Genomic DNA, 25,123 nt, shown 5'->3' with positions numbered 1-25,123 from the left:
CTCTTGAGGTGCCAATCTGAAAAGGATTTGCACAGGAATGGGGTTCACATGCTCTAGATGTGTGAAGAAGAGCTTAAACGTTCTCAACGCTCCCATATTCCTTTTTTAAAATGTTACGTGAAAAAGCTTAGTGACAGGAACTGCTACACCCAGGCTTCCTGTCTCCCTGCTCCTTTAGCACATCCAAAGCCACTTAACAACCAATTAAGTGGATTCAACTGTTCTTGTATTCACCAGCAAGTTTTAATCTAAGAGGAGAAAACCATGAAAAATAATGTTAGGAGAAAGTTAGGAGAAATGAACACGTCTTTCGTAAAAACATTTGTCATCCAAACGATAAAATATTTGTTAGTCGGACTTTAGAGGCTTTGCAAACAAAGAAAGTGCAACATAACTCAAGAAGCAGGTTGATTTTTCTTTTATTTTTTACATCCATGTTTTGGAATCTAAATGATAATATACAGTAAATATCACACATATTAGTTCAGGGCTGCTTTGGTATTATTTTAATAAGTTTATTACTAAACTTGCACACAGTCATGTGGTGTAAAGTCACGCACACACACAAAAAGAGAATATTATGGAAATGGGTTTTGTTGAAGTCAGTGAAATTTCATACCACTATATGTAAAATTGTGAAGTTCTTTTGCCCTCCAACTAAGGTATGTAAATACAGGAAACCAGAACTGAAAATAGAAATCATAGCTTGTGTGACATAATGATTAAGAGGGCAAGCTAGGAGCTAGGTAAGCCCTCAGCTATAAGCATACTGGGTGGTATACAACAAGCTACCGTACTTTCTTTTAGCTTGAGACCTACACCTGTAATTTGGGAATAACAAGACTGGCCTATGTTGCAGGGGCACTGTCAGAAATACTACATTAATGTGTGTAAAGCACTTTGAGCACAAAATACAACATAAATATTCTTTTCTAGTATTATTAATTATTAAATATCTTTTATTTAGAGAAAAGCAGTGTGATTGAAGAACAAGGTGGTCAGTCCGGCCTAGAGCCCAAGACTGAGAACTTATGCTTGCTAATTGCCACCCATCTCAAGTTCTCTATTCTGCACTTCTGAACACAACTGGGCAAAAGCAGAGAGTGAGTAACAATGCCTTGTCTTTATCAGGCTCCCAGGCAAACCCACCCACCCCGCTTCTTGATGAAATGCCTCATTGATTTGCTTCTACCACAGGCTTTTGCAAAAATAAAAAACTATGCTGCATTTCATTACCAGCAAATTGGAGTAGAACCAGGGTTGTCTGAGCCAAACTCTGCTTAGGCCATGGGGCTTTCCTGATTGGTCTTTCCCACTAAAAAGTGTCACTCTTGCAAGAAGAGGCCACTTTATTTGCCATGATTCCCCCATCCCTCTGGTGCACATCTGACACCATTGTGGAGTGTCTTCAATCCTCCAGAGCACCTGTTTCAAAGGGTGTGAGAGGTCGCAGAGAGGGAAAGGAGGTGGAGGAGCCCTTTTGCATGAGAGGTTCTCCTGCTCACACAATTTGGATCGAATCCCAGTCACCCACAAACTCTTAGCAAAGAAAGGGGGATGCAACATGGTGGTGACAGTGGAGTGTATGGAACCACTTCCTAAATAGCCAGGGAACCTGTGACAACAGCCAGAGTAAGGGCTGCACTTCTTTGGTCAAGTTAAGCAGAGGGGGGAAGGTATGGTGGCTCTGCGCTTGCACCACTGTCATTACTTGCAGAAGAGTGGGTACCGATGGGCTGATCTCTGTAGGATATAGATGCAAGAAGAAAGCAAGGCTTCTCACCATTCTTGCTTCTCTTAATGGTAGCAGCAACTCTTCTTCACCTAAGAAGGAAGAACTGCTGTTACTACAGGAGGAAAAGCAAGTGTCCCAGCACAGGTGTTCCTCACCTCCATCTCTCTCCATAGCAGATTTATGTGGTTAGTCCGCAACAATTTGTGAAATGCAGTATACCCAAATTGCTTAGACAGGGGAAATTGCAACTCTCTGAGTTTCTTAATGCCAGGCACTTCTGTTAGAACCTAACCATAGATAGCTCTGGGAAAATATATTCAGATGTGAAAAAATATTCAGATGTGTCCTGCTGCTTTCAGGTTGTTTACGAACCTGTGTTCCATGGAATACGTGAGTTATTTTAGTCTTCTCTCTCCCTCTCTTTATTTGGAAGACTCACATCAGGAAAAGCTTGGGGAATTTCACTACATGATACCATAACAAAACTCTCCTGTGAAGTTCTCAAGAAGGTTAAAAAAAAATAGCTGGGGAAATGCCTTGAGTTACTAAAATTTTAATTTACTCTGAATTAATTACTGATTAATTATTGCTCTCAAAATTTTCACTTGCAATTGAGTATTCAGGGAGTTTTCTGGATGCATTCACTGATGAACAGAATAAAGTTCTGAAAAGAAAGTCAAGACACTCACCACACATCGGATGAATACAGATCCTTCAACTGAAAGATAAAAAATTTCCTCAACAGAAAATAATAATAATAATAATAATAATAATAATAATAATAATAATAATAATAATAATAAATAATAATAATAAAATGGCTCACTTTTGGACTGGTCAAAAATCATTCTTAACAGAACTTGATTTAGTCTATCTTTACTTGCCCATTTTATAGAAGCAAAAATAAAAATAAAAGGAGGAATTTATTATTCTGTAAACCATTTGCGGGCCTAGTGCCATAGTTCCACCATCTATGAGGTTCAGTGGACTTAAACTATCCATTAAATTATGTAGCCAAACATGGATGACTACTGATTTTATTCATTATTGCTATTTCTATTATTATGATATTTAATCTGTGGAATCAAGTTTTGAATACTGGGCAGCCTGGATTTTAAGAAACTAGTTATCAGTATTTTCCTATCTATGAAATAGCTATTTAAAAAAGAAGATTACCTTGGTTTACAATACAAAAAAAATATATGTTTCAAATTTCCTGTATCCTCATATTTGATAATAACATGCAAGTTCATTCTGATCTGAGATTTATTGCAATTCAACAACCCTGCATTCTCTATGATACGTGGCTCTTTGGGTCTCCAACTGAATTGTCTTCTAACCTCATTGAGATATTTGTTTTGCACAGTTTCTTTGTTAGTAATGGCAGAAGAAGAATTCTGCAGATATTCACAGTTCTGAGGAAGAAACATGCTACAGGTTTGGAACAGAAATGTGCTGCATTTGTCGTCACCTCATGATATCCCCTACCTTCCCAAATCCCAGAAATGATGCACAGAAGGTATCTTCAGTAGAGGGGAAGGCTTCAATGAACTGATAAATATGGCAGATAGCTACTAAATCACATAACCTTCCTTATCATTTATGGGAACTTACACAACCGCATCTGTAGAGATGCAGAAAATGTCTTTTAGACTTAGTGGCATTAAGGAGTTAAGAAGCATTCATTGGAGATGTTGAATGAACAAGCAGTGTCTTGCAGTCTTTTTTTTAAAATGGGCAAAACACAGGATAAAGGTCATTCTTAGCCCAAAGGCCAAGCAAAACCACAACACAAAACACTAATAATGTTAGAATGGGCTAAGAGAGGAAATAGAACGTGAAAAAGACTATGCAAAAGAATGTACAACTTGTACATATACTGCAACTTGTACATATATGCCACATCCCAAGTGTTGACATTTTGAGCCAGAGTCCATGGTCACTTGTCATGAGGTTGTATGTGAAATTCTTCTTCAATATGGTCAGTCTACAACTCTCCATTCGGTCTGGGTTTCTCAACATTCTTGTCTGGGCGCATTCCGGTGTCATTCTCTTTTGAAGACGTTGACCATATGATCATATTCAAATAGCCAAGCGTTTACAATTTTCAGATCTGCCAAATAGCGAATCAACCTTTATAATTAAAGGTGACAAGCTGACAAGAAAAATGAATGTAAAATTGTATACGTATATGAATGTTTATGTCAGATTGCCGTCTGTGCAGTTGTTTTCTCTTTGTCAATAGCCGAAGGCTCATTTCTCTGCACTAGAAGCACATTTTTATATCAAGGCCTTCAGACAGCTCCCCTTCGCCCTAGTGAATCTGCTGATTAATTTTGGATGCTCCTCTTAATTAACACCCCAAAGGAAGTCTAGATTTTCTAGCCTATATTCCGTGTAAAACAAGTGAATCTGAAGAACGATGACCTAAGGAGACAAGCGCACTCTGTCCGAATGACATTACAAGAACATTGAATATCTCACAAGTCAAGACCTGGTCAGGCAGTGCCTAGGGAAAACATAGGCCTTTAATCAGGGCAGAAGTAAGACTCATATTAGTCCAATTTCATTTTCTTTATTGCTGACAAAGAGGGGCTGGGATGGATGCCACCTGACAGTTGAAACATGGTGCCCCTGTACCAGAGCGGGTGCCATTGGCCTTGATTAATCATTGGATCCATTTTGTCTTCCAGGCAGATACGTGGATGATGGATACAAGAGAAAAAAACAGTGATGTGATTTATTAGGAAATTAGGATAAAATAACACACTGGGTAATTGCACATGGGTCTCAGGAAAAGAATTGTGCAGTGAGAAGCAGAGTGCCAGAGAGCAATGATTTCCACATCAGCTTTTAGAGAGAGACTTGCAATCCCCTGGTACTCTTTAAATGCATAGTGACCAAGGGAAAAAGCACCAGCCATCCCTATCCTTGAAGAAAAATAAAGCACTAGGCTTTTAATGTAAGATACTGAGATGTCCTGAAGAGAGAAAGAAAAACACTGTATACGTTCAACCAACTGTTGCTTCACTGGCAGAGCTGGCAAAATTCCTGTTCTTTCACATTCCCTGGCTCATATTCATGTAACTAGCATTTCTGTGGTGCTTGTCAAAGTTTTCCAAATGCTTCACATACCTTACAGTCACCTTAGAAACAGAGAAATTTGAGATTGGTCCATTTAGGTCAGTATTGTCTCATCTTAGAAGCCTCTAAGTTCCAGGGATGGGTCTTTCGAAGCACTACATGGAAATGGCTGAAATTGAACCTGAAACCTTCTGTATTCAAAGTGTGTGCACATCCACCGAGCTACAGTCCTTTCCCCTTCAGGCTGGGACACTTTACAAGCTGTTAACAAACCAGCTTATTGCGTGTACTGAAGAACATCTAAGTTCAGTCCTTTCCTATGGATCTCACCCATGTGAACCTATAATGAATGATGTGCCACTGGAGTGAAATTTTCGTGGTGCTTTTCGTGTATTGCAGTCAACAAAGGGGACTTTCCAAAGGCCAGAATATATGACATGAGCTTCTCTATGAAGGCCCTCTTACAATAGAAGTCATTCAGTAATTTGAGGTTTAATTCCCTATAAACTGCTAAGTGCAATGCAGTAGCCTGTACAGAACTGTATAGTCCTACGTAGAGGATTTAGAATGTATTCTGTACTTTACTTATGGAATATGCAGAACTGGTGAAACTTACCGAAAAAATAAGAAATCAAGATAACAAACTTTTTATAAAAGAATGGAAATGGTTTATTGAATATTTAATTATAAACAGCTAAGAACATTGGCAGGTTTATTGTAATAACCTGCAGTTTCATAAGGGTATATATTTAAAGTAGATGAATAAATGAACAAATTGAGTTAATTTGGATGTGCAGAAAATATTTAAAAATAAATTAAAGGAACCGCAGAAAGAGGGGGGAGGAAGTCAAGTCTTGAAATGTTAAAATGACTGTAAAATTATTGAAATGTACAAAATTGGAAACCAGGAAGGAAGGAAGGAAGGAAGGAAGGAAGGAAGGAAGGAAGGAAGGAAGGAAGGAAGGAGGGAAGGAAGGAAGGAAGGAAGGAAGGATACTGTAGACAATACAAAAATGAAGAGAAATGTCATGGTAACAACTGAGTATGAAGAGTGGAAGAGGCAGGTGACACCGGGGGTGCCAACTTGAATAAAATATTGTGGGGGCCCAGGTAAGCCCCGCCCTGCATAATCAATCCCATGACACAGTGCAAATGCATCATTTGAATGGGAATGCCCATAAACTTTGTGAGGGCTCCAGCCCCCTCAAATATTTTATTGTGGGGGCCAAAGCCCCCACAGCCCCTAGGAGTTGGCTCCTCTGGGTGCCACAAGGCAAGACAGAAATCCATCTGGAGGAGAGATTGAAAGACAAGAAGAAAGTAGCCTAAGAAACACAAAGCAAAAATTACCCTGCTCAAGACAAGCATACTGTCTCCGAGTGATATGAAAGCTCTGCCCATATTTTATGTTGCCATCAGCCAAGACTGGCTAAAATTCAATGTGCCCAAAGACCTAAATAAGCAGTCAAGGTTCATACATCTATGGTTGTTAAACTCAGTCCTTTCCATGTCTGGGGAGCAAGAAAAGGCTGGCCATGACAAAGTGAAGACAGCAGAAGACTCCAACTCCCTTTTGTTGCTTTTCAGTTCCATCATGGGGTAACGTCTGTTGATGTTCTCCCCAATGTTCACTTTGGTTCTCGGTCAACCCAAACTCTGCTTTAAAATGCATTGCCCCCTCTGCATTATAACAGATTGTTCTGATTTTTCCACAGCAATCTTTCATGTTGAGCCTTACAGCTTTAAACCACTGACTTCACAAGCACATTCAGGTTTTAATATCTATTGATTTATTTCCACATCTCGAAAGGTACCTCTCAGGACCTTGAAGCTGCAGTGTTGTAATTCCTGTCATTATATGCATATTTTATGCTTTTGTTTTCCTGTTTAGTTTCTTAACAATCCCTAGGAAATCATGGGTATAAACAATATTTCCAGATTTCAAATTTCCTTTGGGAAGAAGAAATGGGGAATATCTTTCTATGGGATGAAACGTCCTTCATGTCAAGACTCACTACTGGCAGAGCTTTGACTCCAAGAAAACTGTGTTGGTTTCCTGCCATCATATGTGAAAATGCTTGCTCCCAAAAGACCATTTCTCCCTAAGCACACTTTTCGTATTTATAATATTAGAAGAACTTCACTTAGTAGCTCTTGATGCTGGGGCACAGTGGTGTGGTTAGAGAGATGCTTTAATACAGAACTGTGAGAGATATAATTCCCCTTTCTGAGAATCTGAGAACAGCACATCTGCAGGTCTCTCAGCCACCAGATCTATAATGCCCTTGTTAATGGTATATCCGGCATGATAACATATATTGCAATCCTCCACGGCTTCAGATAAGGTTAAAGATTCATTTTAGCTCTTAGTAACAGAGATCCATTCACAACTTCAGGAATGACTGACTCTCTCTCCTCCATATAAAAGAAGAAAACTATAACATATGCTGTCCTCTTGGCAGTACCTTTTGAATCTTGTTTTGTGTCAATGTAACATAAAGAAACAAGAGGCCTGCGTGTAATTTGGATTCTTCCAAGGATCCCCTTTCAATCTAATGTACTGTTGTGAAATTAAGCCAGTAAAACTATATTACTAGTCCATTTGGGGGCCTACTTTGCTATCTTCACTCGGTGACAAATTCTGGTTTCCATGGCTTGTTCAATGACGATAAGCAGCACGATTTACAGGTATAAGTTAACAAATGAGATCAATTAAAACGTCTCGTGGTGGCACCTGTCGCAGTGTAGGGTTGCACTAAATGATTCCCACATCATTGTTTCCTGGGCGGCCCACCATTTGCAGCCTCTCCACATGCAAAGCAACAATGGGGGAGTTGTTTTCTAATGGTCATGAACCGAGAAAGCAGGCCTTATCCTGTAGCCTCGGTGTATGATTATGATCACTAGCAAGGGGGGTCGCGAGAGAAGCACCGCGAATATTTTCCAGCCCCTTTTGCACAAATGAATGGCTGTGTTTCATGCCGCTCCTGATTGCAGCGGCATCTTGGATTGCTCAATTTGTTACCAATTTGTGCTGTCAGTGACCTTCATTCATGGCATTGAATTTGCCGGAGGATACCTTTACACAGATCTATATGCAGAGATCCATTGATCTTTGGATTTTGCTTGTTTTATAAAAAACATTGGCTATAATGCAGTAACTAACAAAACAAAGATTATTTTTTTAAATAGGAAAATGTTTCAGCTTCCACTTTCTCTGGCTGATCTGATATGAATCAAAGGATTGAAGTGTTGTTGTTGTTGTTGTTTTGCCTTCCATATACACATCTCAAGGCAATGTGCAAAATGCATACCCCCCAATATTTCTCTGATAAAAATAGGGAAATCCTTGTCTATTTAGTAGTAGTAGTTGTAGTAGTAGTAGTAGATTTATTATATTTATACCCTGCCCATCTGGCTGGGTTGCCCCAGCCACTCTGGGTGGCTTACAACATACTATATAAAAACATAATTAAAAATAAATAAATAAAAAGCTTCTCTATACAGGGCTGCCTTCAGATGTCTTCTAAAGGTTGTATAGTTACTTATCTCTTTGGCTCGGGGGTCGCATAACTCCATACCCACCTACATTTCTCTGATGAAAATAGGTATGCCCTAAGGAAAAGCAGGACATTTCAAATCAGAAATCAGGACAAGCTTCTGTAAATCTGGGACTGTCCCTGGAAAATAGGGACACTTGGAGAGTTTGAAAATTCAATAAAAACAGGTTTAAAAATAGTTATGAAATGGGGGGGGAAATGAGGTCTTCCTCAATCTATCCCTCTGCCAACTGCATCTATGCTGCTCACTTGTTTTCCCATTTTTTCCTGAGGTAATATATGCTTCCTCCTTCACACTGAAATGCTCCTTTGTTTTTTAAAATAATATTTATTACTTTTAAACCTTACAAAAAGAAGAAAAGAAAAAAAGAAAAGAAAAGAAAAAGAAAAGAAAAAGAAAAGAAAAAGAAAAAAAAGAAAAAGAAAAAAAACAGTACAATATATAAACAATACACAACACAACATTAACATTAACACATTAAAAAAACGAGAGCAAAAACAGTTCAAAAACACACATCATACCATCTCAATATCCTCTTTCATTCCCTTGTTTCATCGACCTCCTCTCACCTCCCTTTTTGTATTCCATTTCTATTAATTATTTCAGCAAATCCTTTCCATCTTTCTCTATTTTCTGCCATGTGATTATCTTAACATATTTTAACCTTATTTTCCATTAATACTATAATACTTATTTATGCTTAGTTCCTTAAAACATTTCTACTAAAGCCATATAATTCCCTTCCAACATTTTTCTAACACTCATTAATTTTACATTATTTCCATATATAGATTTTAAACTTTTCCAATATTCTTCCACCGTCTCTTCTCCCTGGTGTCGGATTCTGCCAGTCATTTCCGTCAATTCCATATAGTCCATCAACCTGGTGATCTTCTGTCCGAGGCTCTTAACTCTTTTCCAAGTCCCTTCTGCAAGTCTTCTTCATATTTATACATGCACTTTACTTTGTCTTCTCCTGATCTTTTCTTATTTTCCTTCCTTTGATGCTGAAAAGTAGATCTCGGGGAAATTCCCATCTAGCAATGTTTTTATTCCTTCTCGACAAGTCAGCCAAATCTCCATAGTTAAAACCAAAATTCAAAAGATATTTCCAGTCGTATTTCAAAGTTCCTCCAAGTCTGGCGGTCCCCACAACTCCAGTCTCCTCCTGACCCAAGTCCAGGTCCCAAAGGTCAATAAATCCCTGCATGAAGGGATCTATCCAACTTTCCTTCTCCAGTCCAAGTGGGGCTCCAATCCTCAAAGTCTGACTTTCTCTAAATTCAGTCTTAAAAGGCATCAACTTATAGTCATCAAATTGCATCTGTAAGGCTGGGGCTCTCTCCCTCTCCACTTGTGCTACTTTAGGTTCCACAACAACAACTTTCTCCCCCGCCTTCTCCTCAATTTGCCATGTCAAAATAGATCCCTGTATCGATTCCTGAATAATTTCTGTATTAATATTCACTTTTTGTACCAAATTAGTCACTTTTTCTTCCAAGTTATCAATTTTTATATTCATCGCAGCCGTCTTCTTATGGAGCTGTTCCAGTGAATCATTAATCTTACATAATGCAACCACTAAGGCTTCTTCTGTCAACATTCTTAACGGTCCAAGGTCAATCCCAGATTCTCACAGTTTTATCTTGCAGCTGGAAATTCCCCCAGCTCAGCTCATGTAACAATTTCAAAGGCTTCCTCTAGGGGGAAACAATTTCTATTTGTATCAATCCTTTTAAGCACAGTTCAAACAATAAAGTTAGTTTCAATTTTCAATTACTTTTACTCCTTTTTAAACGCAGAAGGAGACAATGGAAACAATGTATTTCTCTTCTTTAACTTACTGTCAACAAACGATCTATTCACAGTCAATGAGCATATCCAAAACTTCAGTCTTACTAGCAGCCCGTTTTCAGGTTCAGAGCGGTGGTAATTTGACTTTCTTCACTCTCTCCTGCAGGCTTACGTGATCTAAAAAATTTTCCCCTCTTCTCCTGCTTCCAAGGGGGGGTTGATGATTTAGCCGATGGAAGTTTAATCCTTTATGAAAGGCTTTCCAAGACTTTAGCTTGCAGCCTCTTTGCTTCAGTCTATTTACAAAAGGGGAAGGCGGACTTCCTGTTTGAAACCTCCCCGTTTCGGTGCCAAATTAAGACGTTTAAAAATCCAATTTTCCGTTCTACTCACGGGTAGTTGTTTTAAGATCAAATTATCCACAGGAAAAAGTCAGCGCTCTCCGGCAACAGCAGTGCAGCTTCACCCTGTGAAAGAAGCAGTCAATTGAAGCACCGCGCCACTCACCCCACGTCGCTCCAGATCCCCGAAACCGGGTTTCCCCGCGAGTAGGGGAGGCGCAAAAGGTGCCAGCCGAATCCCACGTTCACAGGCTACTCCCGCCTGTCATTTTTGGTGGGTCCCCGCCTTCGCCGTGGCGGCCAGACCCTAATTTCCACGAAACAAATTCCTCCCGATCAGAGGAGTTCAGCCATTACCGGAGGCGCTAACCCAGAAGTCCCTGAAATGCTCCTTTGAACTCTGCAGCTTCAGGCCTGTCTTGACATGGCCCTAACCACAGCCAAGAGGAACTTTTAGGAGCAGGGAGCAAACCGAGCCATAGACCTTCAAATAGATAGCAGCCATACATAGGTTTGTTGGTAGCTGACCCAGTCAGTAAGGACAGCAGGGTTTTGAACAGCTGTGGGCTGATAACTTTGTCGCTTAGTTGTGTCAAGCTAGGCACATTTTCATCTTCCATCAGTGATAGTGAGATGGTTGAATTTGGATGAACACAGCAGTAATCTGTAAGAGGAGGGTGTGTCAATTCAGAGTGTTTTGGCTTGGACAGACTCCAGTTCTGGAGTTTTCTGTCTTTGGGAAATGATGTCTTGAGCATCATCAGAGCCTGCACCTGGTGTTTCTGTAACCCAAATCCATACCCCAGTCACTGCTTGAAGGTGCAGCCATGACAAAGCCATTACTTCTGTAATGCCTTTTAGCCTAAGTCCTTGTTCCTCACTCCCAACTGAAATGAAATGGAAGTACTTACAATGTCACAGGGCTGCATTCATCCATCACTAGCTTTGTCTCTCCCTTCATCCTTCCCTCGATACGCTCCCACTCCCAGACATAGGTGTGGTTGGACTCCAACCTTCTGCGAACATAGCCAATACCCAGGGTCACTGCCCATGGTAGTCCAGCCACGTCTGCAGAGCCGTGAGTCCTCTACCTTTGCTTTAAACCAGAGCAAATGTTCTTGTCCTTTCTTCTGCACATCATCTAACCCTTGCGAAGTCAGTGTGCCAAGGTACACAAACCCAAATCGCATTATCAGAGTTTGTTTATTGCACCTTCTTAAGTACTTCCTAAAACCTGCATGCCAGCCAAACACTGCGAGATAACTCCCCCCACTTATTTTGTTTGTTGGAAATGCCAATCTCCAGGAGCAAATCCCAATTTATTATAAGAATGGGAGTCAAAGTATTCATTTTACAGTGGGCAGGGTCTGCAATTAAGTGTGTATGTCCCTTCCCCTCCAAAAAATAAAAAGTGTGTTGCTGATTATGAAGGAGCAACCACAAGTGTTTTAACAAGCAGGCATCGTTCTTTGACCACTTACTGTGAGTTAAAGCAACAGGGCAGGGGAGCTACTTTTCCCCTCACGGTTCTGTTTGAATTCCATTGATTAATGTTGTGGGCGCCTTTCCATCCAGGGCCTCCATTTGAAAGGATTGTTTACCATAGGCTTGTAATCAACCTGCCTTAGCAGCATCCTATTAGCCGTGATAACAGGGGCTGCTGCAATTTGGTCCTGAAAGAAAAACCTCCTCCAATGGCTCCTCGGATGCTTTTGTGCTGCGGCTGCCCTGTTATCTTCATTTGTAATTTGTTTTCAAGAACAGTGATTTACATTTCACTTGGATTACACCTTTTAATGTCTCACCGATGTAAAGTGGCTGCTGTGGAAACTCGCATCCCTGCTAGATTTCAAACGCCGCATTTGAGGCTTCAGTGGAGAGGATTACAATTACAATTAAAATCAAAAGCTCCCTGATTCTTTTAATGATGCGCACTAACTCTTTGTAGCCTATCGTGCGGCAATATAATAGCAATTTCTTTTTTAGCGATATGAAATAGCGGTGTGCTTTTTGCTTCATCGTCGTCTACAACCAAATATCATACTGCTGAGAAAGACTACTTCCTGTGGTTAAAGAGAGAGGGAGAAAGTTCAGAGGGACAAATTACCAAGGGGGGGGGATTATTGAAGATAGGAGTCGAATGAAACGTTTGGCTGTCAAAGCTTGGGTTTTGTTCACACAATTGAAGAACAGATGTCTTTTTCAAGTCTGTGCTGTTGTTTTCAAAGTTGTCCCCATATATCAGCCTTCCCCAACTTGGTCCCATCCAGATGTTTTGGACTACAAAGGCCATCACCCCACAGCAACATGGTCATGAAGTCTGGGGCAGATGGAGGGCACCAGACTGATGTTGAATGTGGCATTCCCTCCATGTGTCCCATTTTAAGCAAGACATCCCAGATTGACAGAAGCCGCCCTGGCTTCTGATCCCAATCCGGGATGTCCCATTTTGGTTCACACCAGAGCATGGGACCAAAAAAAGGGGGGAAATTTACCTTGACCCCACTACTCTTCTTCTTCCTTCCATTGCAGTTCATCTGGAAGCTGGTATCCGGACGTACATCTGTAGTGCCGACAAAAGGATGAAGAGGAGACTGCACCTTCCCCTAGACCAGCCTTTCTCAACCTGTGGGTCCCCAGATGTTGTTGAACTACAGTGGTACATCTGGTTACGTACTTAATTCATTCTGGAGGTCTGTTCTTAACCTGAAACTGTTCTTAACCTGAAGCACCACTTTAGCTAATGGGGCCTCCTGCGGCTGCCACACCACCGGAGCACGATTTCTGTTCTCATCCTGAAGCAAAGTTCTTAACCCGAGGTACTATTTCTGGGTTAGCGAAGTCTGTAACCTGAAGTGTATGTAACCTGAAGCATATATAACCTGAAGCTGAGGTACCACTGTACAACTCCCATCACCCCTAGCAAGGCCAGAGCTCAGGGATGGTGGGAGTTGTAGTCCAACAACATCTGGGGACCCACAGGTTGAGAACTGCTGCCCTAGACCGTGCCAGTCGGTGGAGCATCTCCCAAGGTGGCGGAGGCCGTGAAGGAGGAGGCTGGCAGACATCAGCAGACAAAGGTAGTAGGGTGGAAGGGGTGAGTGGTGGGGTCAGCAGGATGGGGGGTGCCCTGATTTGCCCTCTTAAAATGTTGGGGGTATGCCATGGGAATCTACTTTCTGTTGTCATAGTATAGATTGGGTGTGGGGAACCTTTGGTCTTCCATGAGCCCAAGCATGGGCAGGGCTGATGGGAAATGGAGACCAATAACATCTGGGTGACACCTCATTGGTTTCCCCTGGCTCAGGCCTTGTCACATGACCTGCTGTGGCCCATTACTCTTCAAGAGGCTTCTTACTGGTCAGACTGGAATCTCAGAATTCCCAAGCATCCCCAGGTACTAGGCTGGTCTATGGAATTGTCCTGAGGAATCCACTGCCACAAATTAGATAGCTTTAAAGGAGAACCAGGCTAGCTAATGGCGGGAAAGTCATTCCCACAGCCACAGTGATCAGGTGTGAGTTGCTTGCGTAGCCAAAATGGCTCCACAAGAGGAAAGTATTAAAAGGAACCCCAAGGTTTCTAGAACTAAGAAAGGGGGGGGTGAGGTGGTGAGTCCCAAAAACAGCCCAATGAGAATGTGGCCATAGAATGTGCATCTTGTGAGTGGGAGAGAAAATGTGAGGAAGTGGAATTGAATGACTAGAATCCTGAACCAGAACACATGACAAAGCCACATTTTGTTGTGGGTTCCACTTGTCAATTTCTATTACTCCATTTTCTGGCAGGGCGTTTGCCATTATTCCCTGGTCATGGGCTTCCCAGAATGATCATTTTAATCACACACTCTTCTTTTCAGATATATCTTCAAGCCCCTTCAATATTATGGTGTCAGTGATATCACTGCTCAGTTGCTTTTGCAATAATGAAAAAGCTTTCGTTGTCTGCCCTCAAAACCTTAGAAAAAGAATATTTTCCCCTAGTTATATATTTAACATATGTTGTTCTCGACTGCTCCATTTGCTCTTTTGAAGTATAACTTCAAGACTGTTCCTTTTGATTGTTTTTCACTTTATTTCTCTCCTTTGTAGCCCACCAACGTATCCCTCTGCAACTTGGCAATGAATGTAATTAATGAACATAAAAGTTTTGTTTTATTATTTTGAACACTATCTTGTTAAATATTCATCATTAACCTATGGCTATTTCTCTCCCCTTTCCTGTTTATATTATTTTTATAAAGTTTAACTTCTAATAATTCATATATATTTAATCACTTATTAACAGAGTTTAAGCACCCAACATATCTATATATTTTTATCTCTTAATGAAAAGAAATGTTTTATATATAATAATCCCACAATATAAGTAGATTTACCTCCAAGTGCACACAGGATTGAAGCCTTATGCCCATTCTAGCCATGGATGTCCACAATCAAAAGCAGTTACACTTCTGAAGGCCAATTGCTTAAAACCCAAGTAGGGGAATGTGCTCTTTGTTGATGGCAAGGGAAAAATAGGTTTTCTGAAAATCAAAAATTCCCTGGATGCCAAGATCCACATTTGGGGCAAATAATCTGGTGAGAGAACCCCAGCAGAGATTTTTTTAAAAATCACAAAATATGCAGCAAATTAAGCATGGAAATATAGACTGTTAGACCTTTAAAACATGCCCTTGTGAGTTCCAAAACTTTCCCTTAGCATAGAAAAGACTACACATTTCTTAAGTTTGAAATTATTTACTTATAAACTCTCCAAAGGTCAGATTCATGTGCTTTTTCCATACATCAGACAGAAAACACAGGCAGTAAAACTTGGCTTTGTTGCACTGGTGGTGAAAGTTCCTAGGAACACAAGAATGGCTTGTAAGAGCCATGCAGTCTGAGCTTGGAGCAACCAGCTCAGACCTCTTTACATGCTGGTCTTTTCTTGTAGACTGAAGGGGAACAATAGGCTTGATTACCTTCCTCCCAAAGTGAGAGGGAGTGACCTAGCTAAGCCTGGCAGGGCAGCTTACTCTATGGTCTTAACCCCTTCATGCATTTCTTAGACATAAGCATGTTGGTTATATGAAGCTGGTTATCCCATAGCTCTTGCTTGCAGGTTTCCCACAGGTACCTAGTTGGCCGTTGTAAGATCAGGATGATGGATCAGATGGGCCTTGGGCTTGATCCTGCAGGCTTTTATTATGTTCTTATGATATTCCTAAGTGAATCAGAGTGTGTGTGTGTACCTCTTCAGCAAGGCTGCATGTACAAATACATGTTCGGGTCTAACTACCTGTTATGTTAATAATGTGATTAGCAAGCTCATTTTCCTCACATGACAATTAGCTCTAGGAAAATACTAATTAATGCCAATTCATGCTAACTATCAGGCAGTCTTTATCATGATTGTGGTGGGACAAGGTTCCAGTGACTATCCCACTAACTCCCTGTGCCTGCTTTGTTATTGTTCTAAACACACACAACTTGATTACTATTCATGTTGTTAACATGATTAACATGGCCTGAAACTCTGGGGAAACACTTCTACAACATGGTGTCCTACAAACTTTTTATTTATCTACTTATTTCTTACATTTATATACAGTGGTACCTTGATTCACAAACGGAATCTGTTCCAGAAGCCCATTTGGCTTCTGAAACTTTCAAAAACCGACGTGCAGCTTCCCACTGGTTGCAAGAGCTTCTTGCACTCAACGGAAACCACGTTGCACGATAGGGTTCCAAAAAAGTTCGAAAACGGAAGCATTTACTTCCAGGTTTTCGGCGTTTGAGAACTGAAACATACAACAACGGAGGTGTTTGGGAACTGAGGTATTACTGTACCACCTTTTCTTCCAAGGAGCTCAAGGTGGTGTACGTGGCCCTCCCTCCCTCTAACTGAATCCCCACAACAAATCTGTGAGACAGGCTAGGCCACCCATCCACGCACATTCATTCATTTACAAATTGTAAAAACATATTGTAAGGAAGGGTGGACTCCTCCAGTTCTTCAGCCTTCCCAGCTGGTAGCTTTCAGCAAACACTCCAGCATGATCTCCATGAGTGCAGATTTAATACCCCATGCCTTCTTCCTACAGACTGTCACATGACAGATGGGTCCTTATTACCCTTCAAAAGCAAAGTGTAGAAGCCTGCTGAATTCCTTGAGCATAGAAAACTCATGAAAAGCAAAGTCCTATTGTCCTATTGTCTTTTGCTTTACCCTTGAGAGCCCTGTCATTTTGATTCATACCTTCCTCAGAGAATTCATTTTCCCTTCAGCTTCCTGACTGACCTGTCTCTCATAGTAAGATTTTAGGCAGAATTATGCTAGATGTAGAAGACAGGTCTCTTTCTTTGAGGAAAGTGTTTGACTTCTTCTGCATTACAGCCATAGCACTGAGAGCAAATAACAGCAGAACTGGTTAACCGTCAAACATGTTCTTACATAGTGAGTGGATGTGATGCTCAACCAAACCATGGTTTAGTGTGGATGTGCAAGCATGAGGGTTTCCGGAGTGAATATTGTAGCTGTTGTGCACCTTCCTCAGCTCGCACTTTGCTGCACTGCCATGAGTTAAGCCATGGTTTCCTTTAGCACATAATCAAAAGTTGGATTTGTTGCTTCCCTCAAGTCATGAGCCCAATTTCAGAAGACATCATGAGCCAAACCATGGCTTAGCTCCCAGAAGCAGGACCAGAGAAGGAGCAGAGCAACCACAATCTCCTCTCTAGAAGTCTACAGGCTTGTGTGCTTGCACCAAACCATATTTGGGCTTAGGGGTACAATTGAAATAGTGTTAGTTTGGTTTAGGTCACACCTAAACCATACCTTCTGTGGGACGCAGGTGGTGCTGTGGGTTAAACCTTGCTGTTCAGAAGGTTGGTGGTTCGAATCCCCACGACGGGGTGAGCTCCCGTTGCTCAGTCCCAGCTCCTGCCAACCTAGCAGTTTGAAAGCATGTCAAAAGTGCACGTAGATAAATAGGTACCACTCAGGCAGGAAGGTAAACGGCGTCTCCGTGTGCTGCTCTAAGCTGCTGCTGTTTGCCAGAAGCAGCTTAGTCATGCTGGCCACATGACCCGGAAACTGTACGCCAGCTCCCTCGGCCAATAAAGCGAGATGAGCGCCGCAACCCCAGAGTCGGCCATGACTGGACCTAATGGTCAGGGGCCCCTTTACCTTTACCTTTAAACCATACCTTCAAGGCACATTTCAATCAACTGTGTCTCCAGAGAATCCTGGAAAGTGTCAGTCCCCCTTTCTAGCATTTCATAACTGGCCAGCCTACAGGCATGATTTCAGGAATTGCATTGAAAGAGACTCTGATTGGTCTCTCCTTTTGGGAGGGGGACAGGTAGACCATATGTGACTGGAAGACTGAGCTGATCCTTCCTCTTCTCCTCCCAGTGCCAGAGCCAGTGTGGTATAGTGGTTAAGAGCGGTAGTCTCGTAATCTGGGGAACCGGATTCGCGTCTCCGCTCCTCCACCTGCAGCTGCTGGGTGACCTTGGGCCCGTCACACTTCTCTGAAGTCTCTCAGCCTCACTCACCTCACAGAGTGTTTGTTGTGGGGGAGGAAGGGAAAGGAGAATGTTAGCCGCTTTGAGACTCCTGAAGGGGAGTGAAAGGCGGGATATCAAATCCAAACTCCTCCTCCTCCTCCTCCTCCTCCTCCTCCTCTTCTTCTTCTTCTTCTTCTTCTTCTTCTTCTTCTTCTTCTCAGTCATTGTCCCAGGCTTGCAGGCTCTTCCCCTGCTGCTCTCTACACATGGGGCAAGAGAACTTAGCTGCTGAGAGAACTGATGCCATTTTTTCCCCATTCACAGCTGAGTGATGTCTCAACTACTTGGATGGAAAGGGTCCATGGGGAACAGGGAATGATGGATATGCAGTAATGTCACTGGAACAAGGATGACAACAGGAGCTGTGTGCTATCCAGCCTCTGGGTACATTTGTGGTCGTCTCAGGCTACAGAAGCCAAAGGAGGTTAGCAACACCACAACATCTACTTCTGTACAGTGCACAAGGGCTGTTGAACAGGTCTGGATGTTAACGTCCATTTGTTATGCTCATTTCCACGAGAACAAACTCTTATACCGGGGAAATCGCATTATCCCAGTTTTTAAACTACAGTATTTCTTACTTTCCTCCGAAAGCACAAACATTGTTAATATTTAATATTTAAATATTTCTATAGTTATTACTGTGCAGAAAGGGAGATGGTTTGTTACAATGAGCATCATAGCTCCTTCCCTTCCACTTCAATGTCTACTTTTGGATCAGGCTGTAAATAAGAATACCTGAAAACACATGACTGCTTTCTATGCATCAAAGGCAAACAGCTAAACAGGCATGCAATGAAGGCACGACAGCTGTATAATATTACCAGAATAATCAGAGATGTTCTGCTTATTAATAAATATGTGACCTTTCTATTCTGCTTATTTTAAAACCTCATTATTTAACATAACATTTCTTCCAGCTTTTTATGAAGATGTAGCCTCCCTTGACATAACTTGACTTGACTTCACGTAGAAGCAGTATCACAGAAATAGGGCAAAACACATTAACAATGCAATCCTACTCACATGAATTTAATGGGACTTTCTCCCAGGTAAGTGAGGTTAAGGATTGCAGCCTACGAGTCAAAAGGTGTTGTTGTTGTTTTTAAGTGACACAATCTTTTAAATGCTTGATTAATATTGATATTTGTTATTCCTTTTATTTATGTAGAAACAAATCAACAAAAAAAATTAAAAGCTATTTCATACAGCTGGAAAAGAAACATTTCACTTCTGTTCTACTAGCGTTCTTTTAGAAGCAAAAACCTGGGTGGCAGTTCAATACATGCAAATAATTAATTGTGAAGTAAACTATGCTAGTGGTCCATTAACCTAATCTGTAATGTATTAGGCAACTCTGCCAATTAGGGTTGCTTTAGACCAGGCATCCCCAACTTGCGGCCCTCCAGATGTTTTGGCCTACAACTCCCATGATCCCTAGCTAAGAGGACCAGTGGTCAGGGATGATGGGAATTGTAGTCCAAAACATCTGGAGGGCCGAAAGCTGGGGATGCCTGCTTTAGACATTGTAGAGCCTTCCAAAACTCTGAGGACAATACTGCCTAATGAAAATGCAGTGTACAACACAATCCTAAGCATGTTTGTCTGGACGTCCTGTTGAATTAAAAGGGATTGACTCCCAACCAAGTGTATATAACAGTGTTTCTCAAACTTGGTCTCCAGTTGTTTTTTGGGACTACTATTCCCATCATCCCTGATCACTGGTCCTGCCAGCTAGGGATCATGAGAGTTGTAGTCCAAAAACAGCCCGAGACCCAAGTTTAGGAAACACTGGTGTATAGGATTGCAGTCTTAGATGCGTTCATACTCAGATGTGCATGCTTCCTTGACAATAGGACCAGTTCTTTGAAGCTGATAGGAAAGTTGACAAGTTTAGGAACTCCCGTTCATTTCAATGGGACTAGTGCAGGAGAACTGTGGGACTGAGGGCATCACCAAGGTTGTCATAGAATAGGGTACTAGAACAGGGGTAGGAAACACTCAATCAGGGTACAAAACAGGTGTGGCTGGGGAGAGGGTGTGGCCTAGAAAGATTCTCAAAGGTTAGATAGAGATGCCTGTATTTGAGGCAAGTGACCTTCTTGTTTGCAGCCTCCAGATTTTGTGTGTGTTTTTTTACATTCCTCTTCAAGGACATCTGAAACCTGCTCTTGAGTCTGGTATCTGACTGTTCTCCTTATAATAGCAAAACCTGCCTGCTGCAAACAACTAAGTGTCAAGGTCCACTGCCCATTATTTCCATTAATGGCATATGAGGATCTCCTGGAAAAGGAAGGATAGATACCAGAAGTACCTAAAAAATTGTATTGAAAGCTATTCTGGCTCATATATTTCCATCCAGACTTCTGAGTCGGTTGGGGCTTCCATTGGTGGTGACCCAAGCATTAACCTCTTAATTTCACTGCTAATGAAGCCAGTAAAACCTGCATGCAAAATATATATTTCTGTTCAGCAGCACAAGGAGAAACTTGACAGAGCTATTATCAGAAAGGACACCTTTCCTGACTGAAATAATCACCTGGCTAATCTGCCACCATAAATCATGCCATATTACTCTTCCTTAGTCTTTACAAGAGGTCATCAGTGAATGACTAAGGCATTATATCATGTAGTGGACTCTCCAGGCATGGTCTTAACAAGTGAGACTGTCATAAACACTAATCTTTGCTTTCTGTCTTGAATACGGGCTTCTCCCTCACTCTCTCTTTTTAAAAACTTCACTTTATACAGAATGTATTCAAAGGATAGGCAATACATCACCTCACTCCAGCCTACTCACCATGTTTAACTTGTCTATGAATGAAATAGGAAGCCCTACTGTTAGTAACTTAGCTGTCTCTCAATACTGACATTCCTTTTTCCCCTGTACATCAAAATATCAATACACCAGTATCCAACTCCTCACTTTGAAAGAACTGCCTGGACACTAATTGAGGGGAGGCGAATAAAGAACACCATTGCACCCTAGTTTGAAAACATCTGTGTTTGTACAGACAACACAGATAGTAGCTGATGCTTTAGATGATCTCATCACAGGAAGGTGTGTATAACTGCAAACCATTATGTACAAAAGCACACTGTAAATAAACTACCTGTGTGCATTTCAGAAGATTATCAATTAAAATAGGTTTGCTGTTGTTTTAGGGTTTTTTTGTGGCCAGTGGTGTTAGATGCAAAATGATTCGGTTCACTTGTTCGTGTCTCTTCATTTCAGAATTTAGCTCTTATGGGTCCCGTTTTCTAGGAGAACTTCAACGTTAACTTATGAAAGTGACATTTATGCTGTTCGGCTTATTAAATGCAGAATCATTCCGCCCAGCCAAGGCTCTTCAGTCACATATGCTCTACAGCTATGCGCATGTGCTTGCAAAGTTTATTAATGACATGGACTTACGTACTTATATGAAATGACTGCCCCATCACCCTTATCTCTATCAACAGGTTCAAGAAGACATATAAATAGATATATGGAGAAGGATGCAAATCAGAGGTGGCCTTTTGAATATGTTGCTGTTGTTGTTGTTTAGTCGTTTAGTCGTGTCCTACTCTTTGTTACCCCATGGACCAGAGCACGCCAGGCACTCCTGTCTTCCACTGCCTCCCGCAGTTTGGTCAAACTCATGCTGGTAGCTTCGAGAACACTGTCCAACCATCTCGTCCTCTGTCGTCCCCTTCTCCTTCTGCCCTCCATCTTTCCCAGCATCAGGGTCTTTTCCAGGAAGTCTTCTCTTCTCATGAGGTGGCCAAAGTACTGGAGCCTCAGCTTCACAATCTGTCCTTCCAGTGAGCAGTCAGGGCTGATTTCCTTAAGAATGGAGAGGTTTGATCTTCTTGCAGTCCATGGGACTCTCAAGAATATATTTACAGAATTAACAGCGCGATCCTGAGATTAAGTATGTCATGCTCCACCAATTGAGCTATCTATATAAACAAGCCAATCAATGCATATCTACCAAGATTCTAGATTCAGGTAGGTAGCCGTGTTGGTCTGACACAGTCGAAATAAATAAATAAAATGTCCACTAGCACCTTAGAGACAAACTAAGTTTGTTCTGGGTATAAGCTTTTGTGTGCATGTATCTGAAGAAGTGTGCATGCACACGAAAGCTTATACCCAGAACAAACTTAGTTGGTTTCTAAGGTGCTACTGGACATTTTTTATTATTATTATTTATCTACCAAGAGTAAGTCCTATTGAGTTCAATGACACTTAGTCCCAGATAAGTGTGTATAGAAGACAACCTAATAATTCAATCCTATACATATCCACTCAGAGTAAGTCCATGGGACTTCAACGTAACTTATGTCCTGGCATTATCTCCACTGTGATGAGATACTAATTCACAAAATGCAATTGGATTCTATGCTCTTTATTTTTTAAAAAAAATGACAAGATCAGAAACTATTTTTTATTTCTATCTGTCAGAAAGTATATTTACATTCCTTCTTAAAAAATAAAAGTCAAGCTGCAGGAAGAGGGCAGCCAAGCATGAGCTGTACTTGTTCACAAGACCAGGTTCCACGTGTTTCTCTAAACGCAGAAGTGACTCCCTGTAGAAGTTGCTGGTTGTATAAATTGCCCCATACAAGCAGGACCCCTGAAATCAAGATTTATTTTATATAGAGGGGAATGGGCCCAAACTGGTACGTGCAAGCACAGGAGGTCCTGCATCAATAAAGGGAATGACAATAAATTAATTAGGTGTTTTCATAGCTGAGCCAGCTGTTTTCTACCCACACATTTTTCTACCAATGTGCACTGGTGAAACACTGTGCATGTAGAAAACAGCTGGCTAGGCACAGCTGGATTGTACTCCCTTCAGCAATGAGCACACCTAATTGCTTTAATTTAATTCTTGCCATTTCCTTTATTGATTCAGGGCCATCTTGTGTTTGCATTTGGCTCCACATCATAACACTCCCAGGTCATATTTCATTGGATGACTTTCAGTTATTGTGGTCTGAGGGTGCAGGCAATGTGCTTGGAAGGTTCAGCCCACCACCTGTTTGCTCAATCCTTGCCTACCACAGCTGATAAAACATCCAGGATCCCTGAAGGAGCGTCTCCACCCCCATCGTTCTGCCCAGACACTGAGGTCCAGCTCCGAGGGCCTTCTGGTGGTTCCCTTGCTGTGAGAAGCCAAGTTACAGGGAGCCAGGCAGAGGGCCTTCTCGGTAGTGGCACCCACCCTGTGGAACACCCTCCCATCAGATGTCAAAGAGAAAAACGACTATCAGACTTTTAGAAGAGATCTGAAGATAGCCCTGTTTAGGGAAGCTTTTAATGTTTAATAGACTATTGTATTTTAATATTCTGTTGGAAGCCACCCAGAGTGGCTGGGGAGGCCAGCCAGATAGGCAGGGTATAAATAATAAATAACTATTATTATTATTATTATTATTATTATTATTATTATTATTTAGGAGCCGAAGGTTGGCCAAGTGGGTCCAATATGTGGCGAATGCTTCCTTTCCTTCTGTCTTGAAAGAGGCGTCTGTGAGGCTGAAAGGATTGTCTCTGGCCCCTGAGGGTTGCAAAAGTTATTGAACACTGATATAACATCATAAATATCCCTTCCTTCGACAAAGTGCTCATGTCATGGCGGCCATGATTATCAATAGACGCAGTGGTGGCTGGCGCTTATTGGTGGGGCAGGAGGCAGGGAGAACAGTGAAACAGGAGCCATTGACAAGGCAAAGCCACCCCCTGAAAGGTTGTAAATAAGAAGGTAGGCAGGGAGTGGCTGGTTGAAGATGGAGTGAGGTTGGTGGGGCAGTGCCCTAACAGATTAGCCTCCACTGAATACGTGAGAATATGCTGCACTCATTCTTCATTGGTTACTGGTTCATTTCCAAGCAGATGTGGTGGTGCCTACCTTCAAAGTTCTATGTGGCTTAGGATGAGGATACCTGAAGAAACATCTGCCACCATATCTGGGGATGGGAATGATATCATCTGCTGCTGTTCTGTCTCTGGGTGCCCCTACCATCAAAGTACTTTGACAGGTGGTTCACTTCTCAAAGAGGCTTGGCTGACCCCCTATGTTGCTATTTTTTTCAGTACCAAACGAAGGCCACATTATTCTACAAGCTAAATTTGCCCCAGTGTGAAGATATGGCATCCTGTACTCTGCAGGGATGTTTCTGAAATGTGGGTTGTTCCCCCCCCCACTCTTCCTGAAAAGCAGCACCCAGTATCAGGTACTTCTACGCCATATGGAAGCTGGCTTTCTGACATATGGCTTGAATTAACAAGTTTAAAACTGTTAAGATCAGTTTTTCTTTTGCTGGCGGCAGAATGGGGGATGGGAGGACGAACCTTGCCTGATGCACCTATGCTAAAGAGGCTTCAGTCACAGATATTATTGGTGCATTTGTTGACAGGAAGGGGGTGTTAACAACAGCAAGATTTGCAGTAGTAACAAAATGATGAATCAGAAGGAAGCTGGAATGTGCTTATTCACTTAATATAGTATATTGATCCAATCACTTTTAGGAGACTGAAATCAGTGCTTGCTTCTCCTGTGAAATTATACATTATAGATATCTCTGATTCTGTCCCAAATGGTAGTCATGTTCCATCTATCCTTCATAATGTTTAGGAATGCTTACACACGTTATGATGTCATTATGCAGGACACAGGTAGCTAACCTTTCTTGGCCCAAGGACCACATTCATCCTCACCCAACCCTTTCATGGTCCCAGGCCAGGGGTGATTGGTTGCCTCCAGAGATGTAAACAGGCACCGTTTTTCATTCTGCCCTGTAGTCACTGCATGCAGCAGCAGCACTGTTTCCACTCTGCTCCGGTTTGCCTTCCACCAAAAGCTGTTATTCATCTTGCTGTGGCAAAATGGGATAAATGCTCATAATGACTTTTTAAAATGCAAACTGATGAAGAAATGTAAAGAGGGAAAACAGAGAAACAGGAATGGACAAGTCTAGCCATCCCTACCACGGACATTATTCTCCATATAATGATGGCAATGTTGGGAGGCATGAAGAGCAGTATGACATTGAGACCTGGGCTAAGA

The 25,123-nt window shown here is 41.6% G+C and overlaps 1 long non-coding RNA gene across 1 annotated transcript; it reads right to left on the bottom strand.

Annotated features, from left to right (window-relative positions):
* Positions 1-8,895: 8,895 nt before the first annotated feature.
* On the bottom strand, positions 8,896-10,897 carry LOC309531154. The gene is made up of 3 exons (XR_014219112.1): positions 10,839-10,897; positions 9,346-10,074; positions 8,896-9,293 (listed from the first exon to the last, which is right to left on the bottom strand). It is a non-coding gene; the product is annotated as an uncharacterized lncRNA (long non-coding RNA).
* Between the last annotated feature and the right edge of the window lie 14,226 nt (positions 10,898-25,123).

This window comes from Podarcis vaucheri (genome assembly GCF_965113315.1).
Source record: "Podarcis vaucheri genome assembly, chromosome: 4".
In the NCBI taxonomy this organism is placed as follows: domain Eukaryota; kingdom Metazoa; phylum Chordata; class Lepidosauria; order Squamata; family Lacertidae; genus Podarcis; species Podarcis vaucheri.
This window is presented reverse-complemented; position numbering and strand designations above follow the sequence as displayed.